At 45.4% G+C, this 14,472-nt stretch overlaps 1 protein-coding gene across 9 annotated transcripts in view; it reads right to left on the reverse strand.

The window, feature by feature from the left end:
* The window catches only part of Sema6d (sema domain, transmembrane domain (TM), and cytoplasmic domain, (semaphorin) 6D), a 57,525-nt gene extending 43,064 nt beyond the window's left edge, over window positions 1–14,461 (reverse strand). For all 9 annotated transcript variants that reach the window (XM_005376720.2, XM_013510311.1, XM_005376718.2 and 6 more), the window contains exon 1: window positions 14,070–14,461. The gene's annotated coding sequence lies outside the window, so the exon portion shown is untranslated. The remainder of the gene's footprint in view (window positions 1–14,069) is intronic.
* Window positions 14,462–14,472: the final 11 nt, after the last annotated feature.

Genomic DNA, 14,472 nt, shown 5'->3' on the forward strand with positions numbered 1-14,472 from the left:
TGTCTTATAGAACTTAAGAGAATCTGGTAGCATTTCTGCCTCTACCTCTCCAGAGATACAAGTGGCTCCCTAATTATGGCTTATATTTACTGGGATGCTCTCAAGTGTTAACCCATCAGAAGTATCTTATTTCTCCTTTAAAATAAGCTGAAGAAAGGACACAGGGTAAAAGCAAACTCATTTTACATGCTCTTCCCACTGTTCAGCAATATTTTTGTTGTACCATTTACCTTTATACTGGCTGAGTTGGGGGCTGGGGATTTAGCTCAGGGGCACAGCACCTGCCTGACAAGCGCAAGGTCGTGAGTTCGATTCCCAGGAAGTTTGACCCTAGGAAAGGTTTTCTAGGGAGAATTAGCCTCTGGAGCTGTTGAATTTTCACCTGAACATATGACTCTTATCAGGAACAAGCAAAGCGCTAGGGAAGGAAAAGGCCAACAGGCTGAAGATGGTAGAAACTTGGAGTCTTTGGTGACTTTGTTCACCCAAAGAATGAATTAACCTTGAAGCCACCGCATTGTATAACTTATTATGTGCCTTAATAAGATCATAATTGTTTAAACAGTTTTGGACTGGGTGCTCTGTTATTTGCAGTCTCAAATGTTCCAAAGATGAGAAATCCAAAACCCTGAGCTCCTTAGAGCATTCTGAGGACTGAGAAGGCAACTTTTCATGCATCCTCCCGATTTGATTTCACATCTCTTTAAGAATATTTTCTCTGTATTATAGAAAAGGAAGTGAAAGCTCAGAGAAACTAGTGATGCACCCAGTTTCTCACATCTGAGAAGCAGACAGGACAGGATTCCAACCTAAGTCTGTCTTCAAAGGCTAGAGTTTAAAACCTCTATGTGGGTGTGTGTGCCTGACTGGTAGCGTTCCATTTTTATGTATGTTTATACTTCTATTCACCATATCTAGTGAAGGTGGCATATATAGCAAGCATTTATCATATTTTGGGGTCTTTGATAAATCACTAAAGATACTGGGAATACTTCATGAAAGAAATCAAATGGCAAGAACTTCTGTCTGCATTAGAAGTTACTTATCTGCCTCCTCATGAGTCACAAAATGCAAGCTCACTAGTTTTGTCCCTCTCTGAGACCGTAGAGGACATCTGAATTATATACTTAACCTGCCCAGCGACCATGCCTAAGAAAGATGTGGGTTTTAGGACAGTTAAATTTCTAAACAAAATGCCCCAGTCCCCGCTTAGCCATAGTTTTCCTTTTCCCTGGTTTCAACTACCTGTGGTCAACTACAGTCTGAGGACATTAACTGGGAAGTTGCAGAAATAAACAATCTGTAAGGTTTCATTTGAGCTTTGTTCTGAGTAGCATGATGGTATCTCCTGCCATCCCATGCGGTCTTCCCAATGCCACACGGGAGGGGAAACCTCACCCTGTCCAGAGTATCCATGCTGTATATGCAACCTGCCTGAGTCACCGAGCAGCTGTCTCAAGGTGCAGAAGAGATGCTACTCTATCGTGATGCTTGTGTTGAAGACACCCCTTATTTCACTCAACAGTGGGCCAAAGCCCAAGCATATAAATGCTGGCAATTCCAATACACGGGAGACGCCATGAAGTACTACCTTTCAGGAAAGTGCTAAAAATACAACCAGGTATTTTCAGATAGAAGGATCACATCCATATAACATTTATGAATGGTTTTATTATTGTTACTAATGTCTTACTTGCCTGATCTATAAATTAACCTTTATCATAGATATGCACAGATGAGTTAAAATGTACTGTGTATAGATTTTGGGTACCATCTGAGGTTTCAGGCCCCCACTGTAGGTTTTGAAATGAATATTTCACTGTATCATTCAGTGAAAGGTGACAAATTTATTGTATAGGGGCTTCCATACACCCTCCTTTTTCATAGATGGTGCTATTCGATAAAAACATTCTTTCTCTACCTGAGCCGGGCTATAAGTCTATACATTTCTGAAATATGGCCGCAACAGCCACAACAGGTAAGTCAGGTTTGGCTCTGTGTTCTGAAACTCATCTGCTCTCCCTGTTCTTCATGTTCAAAGGGTGGAGGGGGCTGCTCTTCAGGGACTGCTGAAAATTACACAGACATTGTGCAACGGTAGCACGTCAAACCCTGAGAGCAGAATGAGGTGCAATTACTGCTAACTGAAAATATTATCTATGCATTTCTGAAAATTGAGTCTAAAAACTATATTAGCAGCAGTGAAGTTTAAGTGATCCCGAAAGAAAAGGGCAAAGTGCTGTAAAACGTAAATGGCAATGAAAAGATTTGAGGACTTGGGCTATGTGTGTGTCCATCTCTTTATAGAGATAGCTCTATCCACGTTCAGGAAGGGGATTCATGGTTTTGAAAATTGCCATTACCTTTGATTTTACTACCTAAGCAGGAGAAATATGCAGATAAACACAGCATTAAAAAATCCTATTGTGAGAAGTTGGCAGTCACTCACTCTTTGCTGCCCATCCCCAACTCCCTTTATGACCAGGAGTAAACACAGGCCAGAGAGGCGCAGGCCTGGTGCACAGACACCTACATGGCTAGTAGGTGAGAAAAGATAGGTTTCTAGACTCCCAGCTCCGTGTCCTACTTCAGATTGCTGACAGCCTTTGCACGGACGTGTACACATTGTGAACTTCAGAATTACATTAAATCTCAAGTATTAGCTAAGTGCCCAGCACAGCGAGAAGAAGGAGAGGTGGGAATGAGTGACGCAGACCTCCGATAACTCTCTACTGTTCTTGGAGACCCGGCAGAACACAGGCTCCTGATTTAAGGATTGATCTCCGGGGACATCAAACTGGACATAGTCTTGTCCATCAGCGGATGGGTGGGGAGCCACAGTCCTACCTGAGGGCCCCCATCCAACTGGCCAAGAGACAGCATCAGAGGCAGCAAAGGACAGGATGGTCACTGCCTCAGCCTTCCGTTGCTGAGGTTGAAGCTGTCATTCCATTCAAACGCTTTTTTGCACATCCGAAGCCACCAAAATGGTCCTCCGGTCCTGAAAATGCTCTTTGTTCGTTCCGTGACCCAGGAAAGACAAATGGAGTCAGGAATCCCTGTACGTTCACTCAGACAAATAGTATCCACCCCCAGGAAAATAATGAATGAATGATGTATGTAGTCTGCTTACTACAAAGTACACATAAAGATCAATAAGGTTAATGTTTGTATTGTTACTACCGATGATGATTATATTTAAAAGCCCCTAATTGATTATTCTAAAAGCAACAGAGCTCCTTTCACCACTATGCTGCCCTCTGATTTTATTGTTTCCTCCACTGATTAAACTGAGAAGGTTTATGGTGAGTGGTTGAAATCATGGGCTTTGAAGTCAGACCCGGGGCTGCAATGACTCGATCCTTGTGAAACCCTAGCAAGGTACTCAAGGGAGGTAGGCAGAGGGAGGCACTGCCCCTCAAAGATGTCTACATTTCAATCCGGGCCCTGTGAAGGTGCCACCTTACAGAGCAAGAGGGATGCTGCAGGTGGGAGTAAGGATCTTAAAGCACAGAGATTATTCCAAGTGATGTGGGTGAACCCAGTGCAAACGCAGGGGTCCCTAACCTAACGAAGAGGGAGGCAGAAGAGCTCCAGAAGATGCAAAGTACAATCTCTTCCAGACCCAGGCCCTGACTGTAGCCCAGAAAGACTCGTGTCAGACTTCTCACCTGCAGCACCGCGCAGGAATAAAATCTGTTTTGTTTTAGGCCACTATACTTATTGCAATCTGTTGCAGCAGCCCTCGGAAACTCACTGATGTTCCTTCAGCCTCTTCCACAACCAGGAGTGAAAAAGCATGTGTCCCCGCAGGCTGAGACGAACACAGCGCAAGGGGAGGAGGACAAAACACCTCAGTGCTGGCGCAAGCTAAGAACTCCATAAACGGTAGGTTGCTGTGCATGTCCTTTTATCATCTGGGAGTATAAGTTTATTCATCGCCCATCACAGTAAACAGTGTCCGGCATTTGTACCCTAATAAGGCCTCACTCTGGAGTGGCTCTCAGTGGGTTTCCACCCACACTGGCCCTGGGGCTCCCTTGGATGAGGACTCTAGGTGTCCATGGGACAGAGGCTCCCCCAGATCACTCAGAGCCACAGTCTGTAGCCCGTGGCCAGAGTGCAAGGCAATCTGCTTCCAAATAAGCGTGACTTATGGGAATCTGCACATACCGCACACAGCATCTTAACAGGAAACAAAAATGATAATGTCAAGTGACGACAGCCTTGCTCAGTACAAACCCGATCATTTCCTGTGTGACTCCTGCCCAGAGCCTGCAGGCACCTCTCTTCCAAGCGTGGCCACCGCACTCTTTCTAATGCCTCGAGTCAATTGTGCAAAGCACGAGGGAAAAAAAAATCCCATCCTGGCTGCAGCAGGCAATCACCTTCTGCCCTGAAGCATGAAGTTTGATTACCCTTATCTCAGTTTATCATTAAATCAAAAACTGTTGATATGAAGACTGGCCCAGGACTCCATTTATGAAATGATATAGGCCAGTCAGCAGAAATAAGCCGGTGCTCTTTTTCTTTCATAATTTAAGATCTTTTGCAAACTGGTTTTTTAAAAAGCCTCTTTAGCTTTGAGCAGGTTTTATTACTGGCTTCACTCTTTCAGGAGCCAGCGGAGATGTCTTTGACTCAGATCATTCTCACTGTGCTCCAGGCAAGAGGTCACCTCTCTGCCCAGCGGCCTGGCGCCATTATCCCTGAGGTTTGGGGGCAGCTTTCCTCCAAGTGTGATAATTACACAATGGCATGAGTTACCTGAGGTGTTTGTTTAAAAAGAAATGCAGACTGTTAGTCAGGCATGGTGAGGCATGCCTATAGTCTCAGAGCTCTGGAAGGCTGAGGCAGGAGGATTACAAATTTGAGACTAGCCTGGAAAACCTAGTGACGTGCTGTCTCAAGACAAAAAAAATCGGGGCTGGGGATTTAGCTCAGCGGCAAAACACCTGCCTGGCAAGCGCAAGGTCGTGAGTTCAGTTCCCGGTACCGGAGAAAAACCAAAAAAAAAAAAAAAAAAAGACAAAAAAAATCAAAAAGGGTTGGGGATGTAGTGCAGTGCAAATGTCCTGGGTTCAACCTCCAGTGTATGCCCTTGCTTCTCCTCCCTGCCTAAGAAAAAGAAAGAAGAAAGAAATTCCCAGGCTCTACTCCAGATTCAGAAAGACAGACCCCTCAGGTCAGGGTTCTGGGAATTGATTTCTAAGCCAGCGTGATTTTTCATGAATTTCGAAGCTTGAAAACTACAGTAAAGACCAGAGAAGAGTGACAATAGGGATAGTTTAGAAGTGTGCCTGAATTTGCATGATGCTATTCAAGTTCCACCAGCTCAGGGGATTCCAGCAGAGGACAAAATCCAGTCATGTAGGTGTGTGCTTTGGGGCACCCAACAGTGGGGGACAGATTTCTGACATCATGATTCCAGAACAGTGACCTATAGGCTGGGGTTTCCACCTACATGTCAAGGTCTGCAGTTCCTCTCAGGCCCCTGGACACCCTCACCACGTCCCTGGTGCAGTCCCGTTGGTTCCTGGCATGCGGGGCAGCAGAGCTTGGGGAACCGGCTCCGGGACTGTATGTCAGTTAGAGATGTGATAAGATCACATGCAGAAAGATAGCACAGGCCCAAGCCTAAAAGCACCCACTCTGGAGCCAGACTACATTTATTTTTATTTAACACACTGACATATTTATAGCACTTGCTACATGCCAGGCACTGTTATAAGTGCTCTTCAAATATTAATTCACGTCTGTCCCACAACAACCCTTGGAGGTGGGTCTTATCACCATCATCCACTATGAGTGTGAGAGAGAGAGAGAGAGTGTGTGTGTGTGTGTGTGTGTGTGTGTGTGTGTGTGTGTGTTGCTGGGGATTGAATCCAGGGCCTTTGCAAATGAGCTACATCCCTAACCCTTTTTTCTTTTGGCTTTTGAGACAGGCCTTCACTTAGTCACCAAGTTATCCAGGCTGGGCTCAGACTTGTGATTCGCCTGCCTCAGCCTCCCAGAGTGCTGGGATTACAGGTGTGTGCTGCCATGTGTGGCATCATCTACCTCTTAATAGACAAAACTATAGCTCAGAGAGCTCAGATAATGGGCTCAAGATCACACAGCTGATCAGTGACACAGCCAGAATTCCTATCTCTCAAGGGCTGGGTAAATTCGCATTCTCCACCACCATATACCAGTGCCCTCATTCTATCATTCACCAGATGTTTGACCTGAGAAAAATTGCTCACCCCCCTTGCCTCAGTTTCTCCCAGGGGAAAATAAGAATATTGGTAATAATAGTACTCTGCTGAAAGAACGCTGGTGCAGTGATTTCATGCATGTGCGTTCTCCTATCGGTACACAGTAAGCACTCCTGACATGCCAGCGCTCGGCTGTCTGTCTTAGATTCTGAAGGGTGGTGTGAGGATTAAATTAGATAACATATTAAAAGTGCTTGGCACGGTGCCAGGGCACAAAGTACACACACAGTAAGTGCTATCTGTTATTATTAGTCCAGCTGGGCCAGGCTGGTTTATTTTAGATTCTGTCTGGGGCAACTGTGCTGTGGGCAGGGGGAGGCAGCTTGTCCTTGAGTCCAACACCCGACTGGGTGGGAGCCAGACCCATGGCCAGACTAAACAGGGCCTCTGTTTCATGTCACCAGGGTACTCCTGAGAAGGTCCCCACACCGGGTTTGTTTATGCTTAATCCTCTTTCTCTATTGACCCACCTTCTACTTTCTGATTGATCTTTAATTGGCAGTGATACCTCAGACTTAGATTCGGCTCCAAGACTGTCTGTCAAGTAGCTGTTAACTTGGAAAAGACTTAAATAAACCAGAGAACCCTGAGCCCTTGGAGTAATTCTTGGCAGCAGAATATCCTTGATCATTCCCCAATGTAACTAACTGTTCTTGAGTCACTTTCCCTTATTATGGGTTCTAACAAGCATGCTTATACTGTACTATGGAATTTCTGGTCTTTCCTCTCATGAAACTTCTCTGAACTATCAAATCTAACTGCATGTTGATTATAACTTAGGTTAACTCGGGGTTTGGAAGAGGTCTGGGAACCCAGGTCCAAAGAAGTCCAGCTGGAGAGGAGTTTGGCATGTTGAGGAGAAGCAGGGAGAGGGGAGAAGGTGCCGAGAGGAACTCAAGGAGCTGCTGAGGGTAGCGAGGTTTAGACTGAAAGCTCCGACTCTGGAAGCATGCTGAGGCCTTAGAGATGCTCACAGATGAGGTCTCCCACGGGGGCATTAAGAGCACCCCAAGTTGCTTTCATGGTAGTAAAAAGAGACTGTCACGGCCCCAACCCATTCCTTGCAGTTCACCAGCCATGCTAGGCTGTATCTGCAGTGAAATCAAACTTTACTGGGGTGCCATGTTTTGCAAGGTATTTGCTGTGTATCTACTATCTGTGACTCACCCTGCTAACTTACAGATGTGGTCAAGGGGCAGCCTACAGAGCCTGCACTCCGCACTGGGCCTGGACTCCAGCTCAGGCGAGCACCATGCTGTCCATGGTTTCTATTCTCTTCCACTTTCTCTCTCCACAACCCCTACTCTCCCCTCCCAAAATGCCCATCTGCACAAGCGCTTTGCTTTTCACTGGACTCTGTGTCTAGATTCTTTTTGGGTAAAAAAAAAAAAAAAAAAAGACAAAGCCAGTGAAGCCACAACCTTCCCGCTTGGTTCTATTAAGCAACTGGGGACAGTTGTCTTGGTGGTGATTTGAGGCAAACCGTGCTCTCCCCTCTAAGCTGCCTGTTTACCACGGATCCAGTGGGCAGCTGATGTGGGGTTTTACTTCTGATCACGGAGCCATCTACTGAACCACCTCAAGACTGACCCCATTCACACTGACGGCTGAAGATGCGGGGCCATCTGCTGAATGGCTAAGACCCACCAGCCCAGAGGTACCCGGTGAGCGTTTGTGGGCTGCACAGCCAACTGCCTTGGTACACCTGAAACACAGCTCTGTTGTAGATGTGGACGCAAATGTGGACAGATGATCCAGACTCGCTCCCACTCCCCCTGGGGCTTTGGCCTAAGCTGTTCTCTATGCCTGGAATGCCCTCCCCCTTGGCACTGTCCACCTGTCCAAATCCTACCTAGTTCAAGGACCAGCTCAAATATCAGCGGCTCCACGGAGCCTCGCCTGACCACCCAGGGCCAGAAATAACCTCTCTCTTCTCAGTTTCGCAGGTCTGTGGTATCTCCTCTGGCACGCCAAAACATACCCCCTTTGGCGGAGGCTGTTTGTGCTCCTCAACTCTCTATAGCACTCACAAAGACCCTCGAGCTCTGAAAGTATGTCTATTCCCTCCAAACCTGTTCCCCCAACCTCTTGCACAGAGTAGACATTGGTTAAACAAAGGCTTGTGCCAGAAATGGCCCAAACAGAGACTACAATATTCCCTGTCCCTCCTTTGGCTTCTCTTCTTCTGTGGCTTTTGTGAATATGTTTATTTGATCTTCCAATTACTCAGGGAAGGTTTGGGAACTTTGAGATACATGTAGACAACACCATAGAGATCAAAAATCCTTCCAATGACCCTGCTCCTGACGTGAGGAGGCCCAGGGAGGAGGAGTGGGGTCCCTGGCTTGCTGACAGCCTCTCCTGCAAATGATAGTGTTATTTTCTCAAAGAACTTCATCTGCTCTGGTTGTAACGTGCCGGTTACTCAGCAGAGTGGGAATTCCTAACTTTATTTTTAAGTACAGACTGCAATAATAGGCTGAGTAATTGCATATCTTCCAGAGGCCTTATTATACATGTACCAACATATTGAACTTTTAGAACCCATATTATCTTCCTGTAAATATATGTTGGAAGCCTTAAATTTCCAGCATTATGTGGAGTGGCAATGAGTATTTGGCTTTTTGTTCCCTCTCAAGGTATCTTGAATAAAACATAAGTTGTAAACAAAAAAATGCTAATGCACGGGTAACAATTTCTCCACAATGTGTCTGACTCCTTGTAAAGCTTAATAGGCCCCCCTACAACCATCACTAAGAAAAATACATGGTTATATAAAAGTCACAGCCCAACTGCAGGAGTATACTTTCCACCCAGAGCCTCACGGTGGAATGGCTCGCACTGTTGTTGCTGATGGAGTCCATAAATACTCCTGGGAAAGGGGATGAAGTACATAATAGGTCTTCACCCGCCAGGATCAGGATGGGGGAAATGAATGTCACCCACAGCCAGCTGCGGAAGTACTTTCGGGCAGAGAGTGCTGAATATTGCCTTTGTCCCATCCCACTGTACTTTTAGACAGGGGAGCCCAGTGTGGAGAAAAACAAGGGGAGAAAGAATTGTTCTGAAAGGAAGGGAGTGTCATAATTGAAACTGAAAGGAAGGATAGTGTATAATTACTTGGCCAACAGAAATAAAGATGCAAAAAGACTACTACAAAATGGTTTAGTTCAGAAAAAAGGTTGTGATGAATGAATATACCCATACTGGTTAATCGTTCATTCAGGATAAAAATCTCCCCCCTCCAAAACATGACTCATCATGAAAAATGCAAATGGAAACACAGCACAGTGGGCTGTGTTTCCACAATCAGTTCAGAAATGCAGCAATGAAAATGTGAAGAATATTTCAAAGACCTGAGTTCAGATCTTGACTCCAGTATCCCCTCCACCATGTGTCCACAAGAAAATGACTTAATTTTTAGTTCCATGGTTTCTTTCTTGAAAAAGCAGTGATAATAACAGACCCTAAAAGAATAAATAAAACCCAAAAGGTACAATAGACATTGTGAAAGGGAAAGAAACTGCTCAAAAGGAACGAACAACTGGGATGAAGGAAAGGAGAAAAGAAAGAAGGAAGGAAAATATATATATATATGTATACACAAGGTTAGTTGAGATAATTGTACTGCTGATGTCTATTGGTTTATTGAAAGGAACAGTTAATGCTTCAATTTTTTCACCAATTTTGCATACTTTTATCTGGTAATCTGAACACTTAATTTGAACACAACAATATGCAATACAACAACCATTGTTGAATTAGTACCATCTTGTTTAGTGAAGCTCTGTATCTTTTCCAATGTTTCTATTACTATTTTTATTCTCTTTAGTTGTTTGATCAATCTTGCATTCTTGTATCTGGTAATCTGAGCAATTTTGTTGAAGATAACAATATGTAATATAACAACCATTGTTAAGTCCTATCATCTTGTTTTGAAATCCTGCAACATTTTTATTGTTTTTGTGTTGTTTTGTTTTTGTCTTTGTTGTTGTTATTTTGTTGTTTTTTCTCTAAAACAAAGCAAAAAAACAGAACCGACTTCATGCAACCATTCTGAGGGGTGCACGATATAAGCATGATGAAGATCTTACAATGGTGTCCACACTTAACTGACCAAAACTAACATTCACTGTTAGGTATGCTGCTTGTGCTCCTCCTCCTCTAAGCTGTTTTGTGGTTAATTTCATTAGCCCATGGGAGGAAGACAGGATAAAATACTAGCTGGTACCAAAATATGAGAGTCCCTCTTTTGCACATCAAAATCCAGAAGCAGTATTCTTAGTTATTGCTAGTTATAAAAGTTTAGGAAACAAATGCAAAAGCTTGGTTATGTCACCTAACCATGGTATCCACCTAACATGCTGAATGGGTAGCTTAGTAAGGAGAAAGAAACAAAACACAACGAAGTGATAAAAGCCACTGGACACGGATCTGCATTCAGTTCCATCCTAAGTCTGTGGTGGAAATGAAGGGAACAACAGTAAAGCATTAGGTAGGTTTTTCTCTGTCTTCATCCATGTGGGACCCCAGGCTAAAGGCTCCTTCAATCCTTTCTTCACCTTTGCAACAGTGTGGGAGGAATGGGGTCTGACTGGCTCTTCTAATGCTGCCATTCTCGTGGTTTCATCTCATGAACCCAGAGAGGCCTTGCAAGTTCACCTAGGGTGAGGGAAGGGCCCTCCTGGGTGCAGCATGCCAGCGCAAGCCAACGGGGACTGTGGGCAGGTGTGCACCCGGCCCTGGATGTGGGGCTGGCACAGGTTGCCGAACAATGGAAGCTTCCTGTTCTGGGTGTTAACTTTAGTTACCACAGCCAGACAGTGCTGCCAGTGGTGTGGAAGAAAAAATTGCTGTAGCCAGCTGTGCCGTTCACAGTCGGATGGATTCTGTGTAGCTCCAAATGGTAGTGGAGCCAGCAGCCTGTTGTAGCCAAGGACAGGATGATGGATGAGCTACACACTGTGTCCAAGTAGAGAGAATGGCAGAAGTTCACTTCAGGGTTGTTAAAATGCTAATCTGGGTGAGTTAACAAAAGCCAAACAGAAGAGAAAAGGTTGAGAAATAAGTACCCTTCATGCGGTCTCCACGAGGACCACAGATCAGATCGGCTCACCCTTGGGTACTTTAGGGTTGTTTTTTAAAGTAGGAAGGTTTAGTAGTTTTCCTGTTGGGAAAAATGGAAGCAATTTCAACACTGCCGTGGTCAGGGTCCGAGGAGGGGAACAGCCAACAACAGCTCCCTCAACTGAAAAGTGGTACTGTATGCTTAATACAGTTATGCGATTTTTATTCTCACCATGTGGCATGGGAATAAGTGAACGCACCACCCCCAGTGGAAGTTGGCAGCTGTTCACAAAACCATTGGCATCCTACGACAGTGGCTTTGGTAGATTTTCACGCTGAGCCTCCGCTCACATAAGACCCAGCAACTGCCCTTCTTCCACTCTAATGACAGTCTCAATGCATGAATTATACGAACAGTATACTGTATCATCTTTAATCTTAAAAGCAGGAAGGCTGGACCACAGTAAATATTTGGTGAAGACAATCTTGCTTTAAACTCTTTTGGATTAAACAGTACGCTGCAAAAGAGAGCCAGGTCTTGTGGTTCCAGGTCTTGCCAAGTGATCTGTGTTCCTACTCTATTTCTTTTTACTCTTGCTCACACTGAATATACAGAAACGTGTCTTGCCCATTGGGAGTTGAATCGCTGGCTACCACAGCTCCTGCCGAAGGACAGGTATTCAATAAATACTGCCTGGTTGGCATACCCCAATTGCCTCTTGCTTCCTCTAGAAATGAATCTAGAATGTGCAACCTTAAAGCCTATTAATTGAAATAAAAGACAGTATTTTATCTTACAATATGCTAAGGAAGGAGTTCACCTCCTATGGTTACACTAATAATGGTTAGGCAAGCAGCCAGGCTCTTAGCTCTCCATAAAATCCATCAGAAGAGTGAAAAATGACCCTATTTCAGATGCATTTTTCACTCTTTGTATCTTAGCGAAACTCACATGCAAGAACAATGACTCAGATAATTACCATGGTTCATTATGACGGAGTAGCAAGAAGTGAAGAACTGCTCCAGTTTCACCAGGTCCTTAGCCACTACACCAGGTCCTTAACCACTACAGGCATCTTTGTGAATCAAAACTCTGGTTCTTGTTTCCTAGCCTGTGGCCATAGGAACCACCACACAGGGCTGGAAAGTCCACTTACCCAAATGCAGTCACAGGATAGAGCCCTCTGCAGTCAGCCAGTGGAGTGAAGTCCTCCAGATTTCTAAATTGCTCTCACTCTAAGGACTAGCAGATTTGCGTCACTGCCATCTTTCAAATCCATCAAACCAGGGAGACATGACCAGATGGTGCTATTAGAGGGCACCAAGATTTTTTTTTAAAAAAGAGGGCAAAATGCCCACAAGTCTAAATCAAACTCAAGTTAACCAGCTGTCTGGCAACAGGGAAGTCACAATATTTCTGGCACACCCTCCTGCACCACAGAAATGTTCCTCAAAATAGGTTATCTAGGTAGCATCCCTAGTAGAACTGAGTGTAGGCAGCACCATTCTGTGGGATGCAGTCAGAAACGGTAGCAGGTTGCTAATCGAACTAACTAACCAATGGAAGAAACACATTTTGGGAATCATAAGGGCCTCTATTTAACCGTCTTTGGAGAGCACATTCTAGAGACCTGAACAAAAGCAAAAACACTAACTATGAAAAACAACTCAGCTATGGCTGAGCTGTAGTTTATTTATCTTAAGATGTTTAGGTTCATGGCAATATAGACCCAAATCAGAATTTATCTGGCCGTTTCTGTTTACCCGAGCCCGCGTAAATGTTTGTGTAATATCTACCAGCTTGACAGAATACGCCTGGTACTCACTACATTAAACCTGACTACCCACAACTTAATTTTCTCAGTAAGACACTTAAGACAGTGAGGGCATTTGCTTTTCAACAGCACGAACAAGCCAGCATCAAAACCTATTGATATAAACCCCTGAAAGGACAGTAAAATCCTCCCTGGAGCTGTCTGAGATAAGATTTTGCAATACTATTAAAAAAAGAAGCCTTAGAAATTTTCTTCACAAGGAGTATGTCTCCCATTACGACGGACAGAGCACAAACCAGTTTAGGAAAATGTTAAACCTTACCCGAGGGCTTCATGCTTGAAATAAACAAAAATAATTCACTTTATTACCCCAAATATTAAGCAGAGAGACAAACAACATTAAAAACACAATGCCCACCCTCTTCTACTGCAGACCTAAATTTTTACTAGCCAGAAGTTTGAGGGGGGATTGCCCCAGACAATTTCCCCCAAGTAAGCGGAAACAGTACGGTGATTTTTAAGGGAAAGAGGCTGTAGTGGCAGTTCCAATTACTGTTTACAAAGTCTACCACGGAATCCATAATAATGATCCCCAGCACCCTCGGTGAGACTGGCGAGGCACTGGGACACCAGAATATCCGAGCGCAGCCATGAGTTCCTCTAAGGCTGGGATTCACAGGGGCTGCCACTGCCCCAGCTCCGTGACGTTTAGCTTTTCACAAGTCCAGGATTTAAACAATCACCGGACAGTCACGGTCCTGGTCGGCAACGAGCAAGAATTCCGCAAATCCCGTTTCTCCACATCTCCAAGTCCTTTTATGACCTTTCCCTTCAGTCCAAGAGTTCTCCGTGACATCTAGGGGAAGCTCTAAGCCCTTCCAAATCACCCCAAGGCGGGCTGCTGCGTCCTTTTCTGCAGACTACAGACAAACATCCCCGCTGTCAAGACGGGAAATAAAAGTTTCCCTACCTTCCTGGAACCGCACCATGGCCCCGCGCCGTTGCTCCCTCCCGGCTGCAGGACGCCCCTGGCCGCGCCGGAGAAGCGGCTCAGGCAGCATCGACTGCTCCTGATTTGTTTCCATCCATAATTGATGGGGAGAGGAGAGCGTCACACGTCTCCGCGCGCAGCTCTTGCCGCCTGGCGGAGACCCTGTCCAAGAAGCTTCCGCAACGCATTTGCAGCCGGAGAACAAAGCGCGGAAAGTTGCCGGGGAGAGTGGCCGAGAGGAGTAACTGGGCTCCCGGAGGGAGGCCGGCAGCTCGGGCCGCCGCAGGGGAGGAGACGAGGAGGGTGGGAAGAGGTGGCCCTCCTCCGGGACCGGGCTGGGGACGCGGACGCGGGCGGGGTGGCCCCCGGCGCCCAGCGCCCG

The sequence above is a fragment of the Chinchilla lanigera genome, unplaced genomic scaffold (assembly GCF_000276665.1).
Source record: "Chinchilla lanigera isolate Chin_1 unplaced genomic scaffold, ChiLan1.0 scaffold00008, whole genome shotgun sequence".
NCBI classification, from domain to species: domain Eukaryota; kingdom Metazoa; phylum Chordata; class Mammalia; order Rodentia; family Chinchillidae; genus Chinchilla; species Chinchilla lanigera.